This window comes from Anomaloglossus baeobatrachus, chromosome 2, assembly GCF_048569485.1.
Source record: "Anomaloglossus baeobatrachus isolate aAnoBae1 chromosome 2, aAnoBae1.hap1, whole genome shotgun sequence".
Classification (NCBI taxonomy): domain Eukaryota; kingdom Metazoa; phylum Chordata; class Amphibia; order Anura; family Aromobatidae; genus Anomaloglossus; species Anomaloglossus baeobatrachus.
Genome location: NC_134354.1, coordinates 27,537,721 through 27,548,455, shown reverse-complemented (window position 1 = coordinate 27,548,455; position 10,735 = coordinate 27,537,721). Strand labels below are relative to the sequence as shown.

Here is a 10,735-nt window from a genome sequence, read left to right as displayed (position 1 = left end):
TTGCACCGCACTGTCTGGATTCAGAAGTCACACAGGGCTGCAGCAGACCTTTATCAGAAGAATGGACAACCCCTTTAAAAATTATTATAAAAACTACAATAAAAAAACGCAAAAATGAAAAACTGCAGTCAGTAAGGGGTTAACACTCCGGTGGCGCGTGTGGTTGGCAGGAGGCAGATGAGCGGCGCCGACCATCTCCCACACGTGGGGGGTCTGTCCCATATTCCCAGGTCCTCATCCCCGTCCTTAGCGAACCAGCTTCAAGCCCCGCCCCTTCATCACCTGACCTCCCCTCTAGCTTTCACGTTGCCCTACCGTCTCCGGCGCTTTGCATCATGGTCGTTGTAGTTCGTAGTTGTTCCAGCTACGTGATGTGGAAGCGCCGCCGAGACTACAACTCCCACAAGTAATCAGCGCCTTAACCCGTCACCGTCCATCCAAGAGTGCAGCGCTGATGACACAGATCACAGGCAGATAACAAGGAGCCGGTGAGTGTCAGGAGCCGGTGATCTCCGCCAGGAAGGACAGCGCACAAGTGAGAGCAGCTGTAATTGTCCCCTGCAGACCCCCGTCATTCCTGATACTGCTTCCTGTCCGGGTGACTACCCTGCTCTGCTCTGTCTGACAACCTCTTATCCAACCTATTATGCTGCAGTGCTGGTGGCCACATCACAGGAGACCCCTGTTCTCATAATCAAAGGGGGACCGGCTGTGTAACCCCAGCGATCAAGGGATCAGACCCATCAGCTCACTGCATACAGATATATACAGCCACCACTAGAGGGAGCTCACTGCATACAGTTATATACAGCCACCACTAGAGGGAGCTCACTACATACAGATTTATACAGCCACCACTAGAGGGAGCACACTACATACAGATATATACAGCCACCACTAGAGGGAGCTCACTACATACAGATTTATACAGCCACCACTAGAGGGAGCACACTACATACAGATTTATACAGCCACCACTAGAGGGAGCTCACTACATACAGATTTATACAGCCACCACTAGAGGGAGCTCACTACATACAGATTTATACAGCCACCACTAGAGGGAGCTCACTACATACAGATATATACAGCCACAATTAGGGGGAGCTCACTACATACAGATTTATACAGCCACCACTAGAGGGAGCTCACTACATACAGATTTATACAGACACCACTAGAGGGAGCTCACTACATACAGATTTATACAGCCACCACTAAAGGGAGCTCACTACATACAGATATATACAGCCACCACTAGAGGGAGCTCACTACATACAGATATATACAGCCACCACTAGAGGGAGCTCACTACATACAGATATATACAGCCACCACTAGAGGGAGCTCACTACATACAGATATATACAGCCACCACTAGAGGGAGCTCACTACATACAGATATATACAGCCACCACTGGGAGGAGCTCACTACATACAGATTTATACAGCCACCACTAGAGGGAGCTCACTACATACAGATTTATACAGCCACCACTAGAGGGAGCTCACTACATACAGATTTATACAGCCACCACTAGAGGGAGCTCACTACATACACATATATACAGCCACCACTAGAGGGAGCTCACTACATACAGATATATACAGCCACCACTAGAGGGAGCTCACTACATACATATATATACAGCCACCACTAGGGAGAGATCACTACATACAGATTTATACAGCCACCACTAGAGGGAGCTCACTACATACAGATTTATACAGCCACCACTAGAGGGAGCTCACTACATACAGATATATACAGCCACCACTAGAGGGAGCTCACTACATACAGATTTATACAGCCACCACTAGAGGGAGCTCACTACATACAGATATATACAGCCACCACTAGAGGGAGCTCACTACATACAGATTTATACAGCCACCACTAGAAGGAGCTCACTACATACAGATATATACAGCCACCACTAGAGGGAGCTCACTACATACAGATATACAGCCACCACTAGAGGGAGCTCACTACATACAGATATACAGCCACCACTAGAGGGAGCTCACTACATACAGATATATACAGCCACCACTAGAGGGAGCTCACTCCATACAGATTTATACAGCCACCACTAGAGGGAGCTCACTACATACAGATATATACAGCCACCACTAGAGGGAACTCACTACATACAGATCTATACAGCCACCACTAGAGGGAGCTCACTCCATACAGATTTATACAGCCACCACTAGAGGGAGCTCACTACATACAGATATACAGCCACCACTAGAGGGAGCTCACTACATACAGATTTATACAGCCACCACTAGAGGGAGCTCACTACATACAGATATACAGCCACCACTAGAGGGAGCTCACTACATACAGATCTATACAGCCACCACTAGAGGGAGCTCACTCCATACAGATTTATACAGCCACCACTAGAGGGAGCTCACTACATACAGATATATACAGCCACCACTAGAGGGAACTCACTACATACAGATCTATACAGCCACCACTAGAGGGAGCTCACTCCATACAGATTTATACAGCCACCACTAGAGGGAGCTCACTACATACAGATATACAGCCACCACTAGAGGGAGCTCACTACATACAGATTTATACAGCCACCACTAGAGGGAGCTCACTACATACAGATTTATACAGCCACCACTAGAGGGAGCTCACTCCATACAGATTTATACAGCCACCACTAGAGGGAGCTCACTACATACAGATATACAGCCACCACTAGAGGGAGCTCACTACATACAGATCTATACAGCCACCACTAGAGGGAGCTCACTACATACAGATATATACAGCCACCACTAGAGGGAGCTCACTACATACAGATTTATACAGCCACCACTAGAGGGAGCTCACTACATACAGATTTATACAGCCACCACTAGAGGGAGCTCACTACATACAGATTTATACAGCCACCACTAGAGGGAGCTCACTACATACAGATTTATACAGCCACCACTAGAGGGAGCTCACTACATACAGATTTATACAGCCATCACTAGAGAGAGCTCACTACATACAGATATATACAGCCACCCCTAGAGGGAGCTCACTACATACAGATTTATACAGCCACCACTAGAGGGAGGTCACTACATACAGATTTATACAGCCACCACTAGAGGGAGATCACTACATACAGATTTATACAGCCACCACTAAAGGGAGCTCACTACATACAGATTTATACAGCCACCACTAGAGGGAGCTCACTACATACAGATATATACAGCCACCACTAGGGGGAGCTCACTACATACAGATTTATATAGCCACCACTAGAGGGAGCTCACTACATACAGATTTATACAGCCACCACTAGAGGGAGCTCACTACATACAGATCTATACAGCCACCACTAGAGGGAGCTCACTACATACAGATATATACAGCCACCACTAGAGGGAGCTCACTCCATACAGATTTATACAGCCACCACTAGAGGGAACTCAATGCATACAGATTTATACAGCCACCACTAGAGGGAGGTCACTACATACAGATTTATACAGCCACCACTAGAGGGAGCCCACTACATACAGATATATACAGCCACCACTAGAGAGAGCTCACTACATACAGATTTATACAGCCACCACTAGAGGGAGGTCACTACATACAGATTTATACAGCCACCACTAGAGGGAACTCACTACGTACAGATTTATACAGCCACCACTAGAGGGAGCTCACTACATACAGATTTATACAGCCACCACTAGAGGGAGCTCATTACATACAGATTTATACAGCCACCACTAGAGGGAGCTCACTACATACAGATTTATACAGTCACCACTAGAGGGAGCTCACTACATACAGATTTATACAGCCACCACTAGAGAGAGCTCACTACATACAGATATATACAGCCACCACTAGGTGGAGCTCACTACATACAGATTTATACAGCCACCACTAGAGAGAGCTCACTACATACAGATATATACAGCCACCACTAGGTGGAGCTCACTACATACAGATTTATACAGCCACCACTAGAGGGAGCTCATTACATACAGATTTATACAGCCACCAATAGAGGGAGGTCACTACATACAGATATATACAGCCACCAATAGAGGGAGGTCACTACATACAGATATATACAGCCACCAATAGAGGGAGGTCACTACATACAGATTTATACAGCCACCACTAGAGGGAGCTCACTACATACAGATTTATACAGCCACCACTAGAGGGAGCCCACTACATACAGATTTATACAGCCACCACTAGAGGGAGCTGACTACATACAGATTTATACAGCCACCACTAGAGGGAGCTCACTACATACAGATTATACAGCCACCACTAGAGGGAGCTCACTACATACAGATTTATACAGCCACCACTAGAGGGAGCTCACTACATACAGATATATACAGCCACCACTAGAGGGAGCTCACTACATACAGATATATACAGCCACCACTAGAGGGAGCTCACTACATACAGATTTATACAGCCACCACTAGAGGGAGCTCACTACATACAGATCTATACAGCCACCACTAGAGGGAACTCACTACATACAGATTTATACAGTTACCACTAGAGGGAGCTCACTACATACCGATTTATATAGTTACCACTAGAGGGAGCTCACTACATACAGATTTATACAGCCACCACTAGAGGGAGCTCACTACATACAGATCTATACAGCTACCGCTAGAGGGAGCTCACTACATACAGATATATACAGCCATCACTAGAGGGAGCTCACTACATACAGATTTATACAGCCATCACTAGAGGGAGCTCACTACATACAGATATATACAGCCATCACTAGAGGGAGGTCACTACATACAGATTTATACAGCCACCACTAGACGGCGCTCACTACATACAGATATATACAGCCACCACTAGGGGGAGACCACTACATACAGATTTATACAGCCACCAATAGAGGGAGGTCACTACATACAGATTTATACAGCCACCACTAGAGGGAGCTCACTACATACAGATCTATACAGCCACCACTAGAGGGAGCTCACTACATACAGATTTATACAGCCATCACTAGAGGGAGCTCACTACATACAGATTTATACAGTCACCACTAGAGGGAGCTCACTACATACAGATTTATACAGCCACCACTAGGGGGAGCTCACTACATACAGATATATACAGCCACCACTAGGGGGAGCTCACTACATACAGATTTATACAGCCACCACTAGAGGGAGCTCACTACATACAGATTTATACAGCCACTACTAGAGGGAGCTCACTACATACAGATTTATACAGCCACTACTAGAGGGAGCTCACTACATACAGATATATACAGCCACCACTAGAGGGAGCTCACTACATACAGATTTATACAGTCACCACTAGAGGGAGCTCACTACATACAGATTTATACAGCCACCACTAGGGGGAGCTCACTACATACAGATATATACAGCCACCACTAGGGGGAGCTCACTACATACAGATTTATACAGCCACCACTAGAGGGAGCTCACTACATACAGATTTATACAGCCACTACTAGAGGGAGCTCACTACATACAGATTTATACAGCCACTACTAGAGGGAGCTCACTACATACAGATATATACAGCCACCACTAGAGGGAGCTCACTACATACAGATTTATACAGTCACCGCTAGAGGGAGCTCACTACATAAAGATATATACAGCCACCACTAGAGGGAGCTCACTACATACAGATTTATACAGTCACCACTAGGGGGAGCTCACTACATACAGATTTATACAGTCACCACTAAGGGGAGCTCACTACATACAGATTTATACAGCCACTACTAGAGGGAGCTCACTACATACAGATTTATACAGTCACCACTAGGGGGAGCTCACTACATACAGATTTATGAATACAGGGGAGGAAGAAGTCATTCATTATGCCAAGGTGTCTACATGCCTCAAACCAAGAAAGTAGTCAAAATGCACAAGTGTGCAGGTAAAAAAATTTTTTTACTTTTAATGAACACACAATGATACAATACAAAAGGCATGGATGTAGATAAATAAATTACAAAGACATAGAGGGTGATTAAAATCCCACATGTGGATGCATGCAAAGAATCATATCAATTAAGTAGCTTATAGCTCACTGGTATGGTCAGTGCTGAAAACATATGGCAACACAATGTAAGCACAGGAATTACCAGCTGAAGGAGTAAAGGAGCCGGCTCACATTATAGGTAAACAGTGCAGCAAAAGACCAAGAACCAGTATGGAGCTTACCAGGGTAACAAGGAGAAGCGTGCAGGCACACACAGGGATCGTCCCGACACGTGTTTCGTGTGAGGACTGCTTCAGGGGACGGTGGACAACAGGACAATGTGTAAGTCTAATATACCTGCCGTACTGAAGCGGGATTGGTAACACCTGTCGCAGCTCGAGGGGGCGGAGAGGCGCCGCGTCGGCATGAGCGGCTACTCAAGCGTCATCTGGGTAGAGGGAAATCCCTTATTGACGTCAGGAACCCAGAGAACGCCGGAAAGAGAGCCGCGCACACCGCGCATGCGCAGTCCCGCAACCAGGAAGTGCGATCCCAAAACCCATCTTAAGTACTGGCAACAGTAAGGGCAGAAAGAAAGCAGATAAATCTCCTGGGAAGGAACGTCCTGTATAGCGATAACTCAAAGAAAGTATATCGAATATGCCATAACAGGTAAATATAGCTAAGCAGGTTTAGTAAAAGCGAAAGCAGACGAATTATATTTAGACTGCTTATTGTAAACAGTGTACCGAACTTAAGCATACATAAACATATCATGGACGAGAAATACATGTGATGAATATACATAACGTCCCAACCAGGTACATAAGTAAACATATCTGCTCAGGTCATATTGTAGAACGAAGCATTAACTGCGATAATAATCCAGAGTAGTTTCAATAAGACACTCCATTTTCTGCAGCTCATATAGATATTCAATATTCTGATACTGTAACTCCAGAAGGGGTGGCATGAAAAACATCCGGCAGGCATATTAGAAAAACAGGCTGTGAAAAAGGTAAAAAACACAAAAAGTGGAGTTAAAATTTGTTAAAAAGACTCAACAGAACATGAACAGCACATGGGAATTGTAACCAACCAGCAACAAACATTAATACTGCCCGCAACGGAGGAGACGTGGTGGTCTAAAGAAATGACACAAACGTTTGTCTTTCATTCAATCCGTCAGGTACCACGGACCCAAGCAGAAAGATCCACCGGCACTCTGCCCTTGCCAACATCTTGTGTATATCCCCGCCCCTCAATCCAAGGTGCACCTGGTCGATTCCCCTCACTTTAAAACTTGAGGGGTCCGACCGGTGGTGAACCCTAAAGTGGCGGGGAATAGACTTAAGAGTGTCAACATCCTCAAGTTTGACTTGTTTTGCGGCAATTATATCCCTCACATGTTCCCTAGTGCGGACTTTGAGTTCACGGCTAGTTAGCCCGACATATATTAAATTGCAGCCGCACGTGGCATAATAAATTACGCCAGTGCTGTTGCAAGAGATGTAATGACGAATATCAAATGTCCTAGCACCACTAGAGGATGTGAAGGATGTTGCCCGAATGATATTGCCGTGGCGGCACGCGATGCAAGATCCACAGGGGAACGAACCAACCAAGGGTCGCCCTGCGAAGGGTAGTTTATTAGGTCTTAAATAGTGACTGTGGACCAGCATATCGCGTAAACTCCGGCCACGACGAGCCGTCATGAGAGGACGATCAGGCAGAGTGTTCTTCAACATAGGCTCAGTTTGTAAAATAGGCCAGTGTTTAGAAAGGATACCTCTGATGTGTTCCCACTGACGGTTGAATGACGACACAAAACGGATCTTAGGTTCAGTGCAGCGTGTCGTATTGGGATTAAATCTCAAAAGAAGCTGGTTTCGAGGAACAGACCTTGCGCGTTTATATGCCTTCTTTATAGATCTTGTACTGTAGCCTCTCGCCCTAAACCTATCACGCATCTCATTGGCCCGGTCCTCAAATACCCCTGTCTCAGAGCAAATCCGTTTAAGACGGATAAATTGGCCTGTGGGGATGGCATTGATGGTAAATTTCGGATGGCCGGAAGATGCGTGAAGAAGGGCGTTAACAGAGGAAGGCTTACGGTAAATATCAGTAGACACAAGGCGCTGGTCAGTAAGAGATATATTAATATCCAAAAAGTCCACCTGATTGGGGTCAGCATGGAAAGTAAGATAGATGTTAAAGGAGTTGGAGTTCAAGTGACGCACAAAGCCCTCAAGCTCCGAGGTGGTTCCCCCCCAGATGACAAATATGTCATCAATAAAGCGGAGCCAGCACTGCGCATGGGAGCTAGCCGGCACGCCACCGCCGAAAACCTCTCTCTCCCAGTACCCCAGGAAGAGGTTTGCGTACGATGGCGCGCAAGCCGCCCCCATCGCAGTGCCGCGCCGCTGGAGGTAGAACCGTTCCCCGAAGGTGAAGACGTTGTGCGTCAGTATGAACTCCAATAACTCCAAAATCAGCTGTTGGAGAGGGGGTGCCCAGTTGCTCATACTTAGAAAATATTCCACCGCCTGTAAACCATGTTCATGACAGATGTTAGTGTAAAGTGTCTCAACATCCAAGGTCACCAGCAGTACACCCACGTCCGCCGTCAGGCCATCAAGCCTCCTCAGGACGTCCGAAGTGTCTCTGACATGGGAGGGCAGCGTCTCAACCAAGGGTTGGAGATAAAAATCTATAAACTTGCACACTGCATCGCATAGCCCTCCCATGCCAGAGACAATCGGACGCCCAGGGGGAACCCGCGGGTTCTTATGTATTTTCGGCAATAGGTAGAACGTGGGCGTTACCGGCAACCCTGGAAGGAGACCATCATAGATCTTTTTTGTTATGGTCCCGGCGGTGAGAGCATTTTCGAGTATGAGAGTCAACTGAGTGAGATAGGCATTGGTCGGATTCGAGGGAAGCAGCTGGTAAAAGTCGGCATTCTTCAGTTGCCTATATACCTCGCGCTCATACATGGTGGTCGGCCAGATCACCACGTTACCCCCCTTATCCGCTGGTTTGATCACAACCCCCTCTAGCTTCTTCAACTCCTCGAGGGCCCGTTGGTGTTTAACTGAAAGGTTATTGGGTAGGTTACTCCTTGAGAGAGATTTCAGGTCTCCCATGACCAAGTCATGAAAGATCTGGACCTGGGGGCACAGTGAAAGCGGGGGGAACGTGGTGGAGCGCGGGTATAGATGTGTAGGGAAGATGCCAGACAACTCACCAGATGCCTGACCCTCGAGTTCTTCAAGTGTGCGTGTTGCCTCCTCCTCGGCCTCAGTGATGGACAGACCCGGACCAGATGTCTTAGAATGCAGCTTATGGAGGATCACCCTTCTGAGGAACAGGTTCAAGTCCTTTGCAACTGTAAATAAATCAAAATTGCAATCAGGCACAAAAGTTAGCCCCAGTTCCGGCCATCCGAAATTTACCATCAATGCCATCCCCACAGGCCAATTTATCCGTCTTAAACGGATTTGCTCTGAGACAGGGGTATTTGAGGACCGGGCCAATGAGATGCGTGATAGGTTTAGGGCGAGAGGCTACAGTACAAGATCTATAAAGAAGGCATATAAACGCGCAAGGTCTGTTCCTCGAAACCAGCTTCTTTTGAGATTTAATCCCAATACGACACGCTGCACTGAACCTAAGATCCGTTTTGTGTCGTCATTCAACCGTCAGTGGGAACACATCAGAGGTATCCTTTCTAAACACTGGCCTATTTTACAAACTGAGCCTATGTTGAAGAACACTCTGCCTGATCGTCCTCTCATGACGGCTCGTCGTGGCCGGAGTTTACGCGATATGCTGGTCCACAGTCACTATTTAAGACCTAATAAACTACCCTTCGCAGGGCGACCCTTGGTTGGTTCGTTCCCCTGTGGATCTTGCATCGCGTGCCGCCACGGCAATATCATTCGGGCAACATCCTTCACATCCTCTAGTGGTGCTAGGACATTTGATATTCGTCATTACATCTCTTGCAACAGCACTGGCGTAATTTATTATGCCACGTGCGGCTGCAATTTAATATATGTCGGGCTAACTAGCCGTGAACTCAAAGTCCGCACTAGGGAACATGTGAGGGATATAATTGCCGCAAAACAAGTCAAACTTGAGGATGTTGACACTCTTAAGTCTATTCCCCGCCACTTTAGGGTTCACCACCGGTCGGACCCCTCAAGTTTTAAAGTGAGGGGAATCGACCAGGTGCACCTTGGATTGAGGGGCGGGGATATACACAAGATGTTGGCAAGGGCAGAGTGCCGGTGGATCTTTCTGCTTGGGTCCGTGGTACCTGACGGATTGAATGAAAGACAAACGTTTGTGTCATTTCTTTAGACCACCACGTCTCCTCCGTTGCGGGCAGTATTAATGTTTGTTGCTGGTTGGTTACAATTCCCATGTGCTGTTCATGTTCTGTTGAGTCTTTTTAACAAATTTTAACTCCACTTTTTGTGTTTTTTACCTTTTTCACAGCCTGTTTTTCTAATATGCCTGCCGGATGTTTTTCATGCCACCCCTTCTGGAGTTACAGTATCAGAATATTGAATATCTATATGAGCTGCAGAAAATGGAGTGTCTTATTGAAACTACTCTGGATTATTATCGCAGTTAATGCTTCGTTCTACAATATGACCTGAGCAGATATGTTTACTTATGTACCTGGTTGGGACGTTATGTATATTCATCACATGTATTTCT

General features: G+C 46.4%; 1 protein-coding gene across 4 annotated transcripts in view; it reads left to right on the top strand.

Moving 5' to 3' along the window:
* The first annotated feature begins 419 nt into the window (after positions 1–419).
* The window catches only part of ACP6 (acid phosphatase 6, lysophosphatidic), a 42,336-nt gene continuing 32,020 nt past the window's right edge, over positions 420–10,735 (top strand). Inside the window, exon 1 of one of the 4 annotated variants that reach the window (XM_075332875.1) lies at positions 420–488. The gene's annotated coding sequence lies outside the window, so the exon portion shown is untranslated. Of the gene's footprint in view, positions 548–10,735 lie in introns of all 4 variants that reach the window. The other 3 variants (XM_075332876.1, XM_075332878.1, XM_075332877.1) reach the window with 3 other exon arrangements.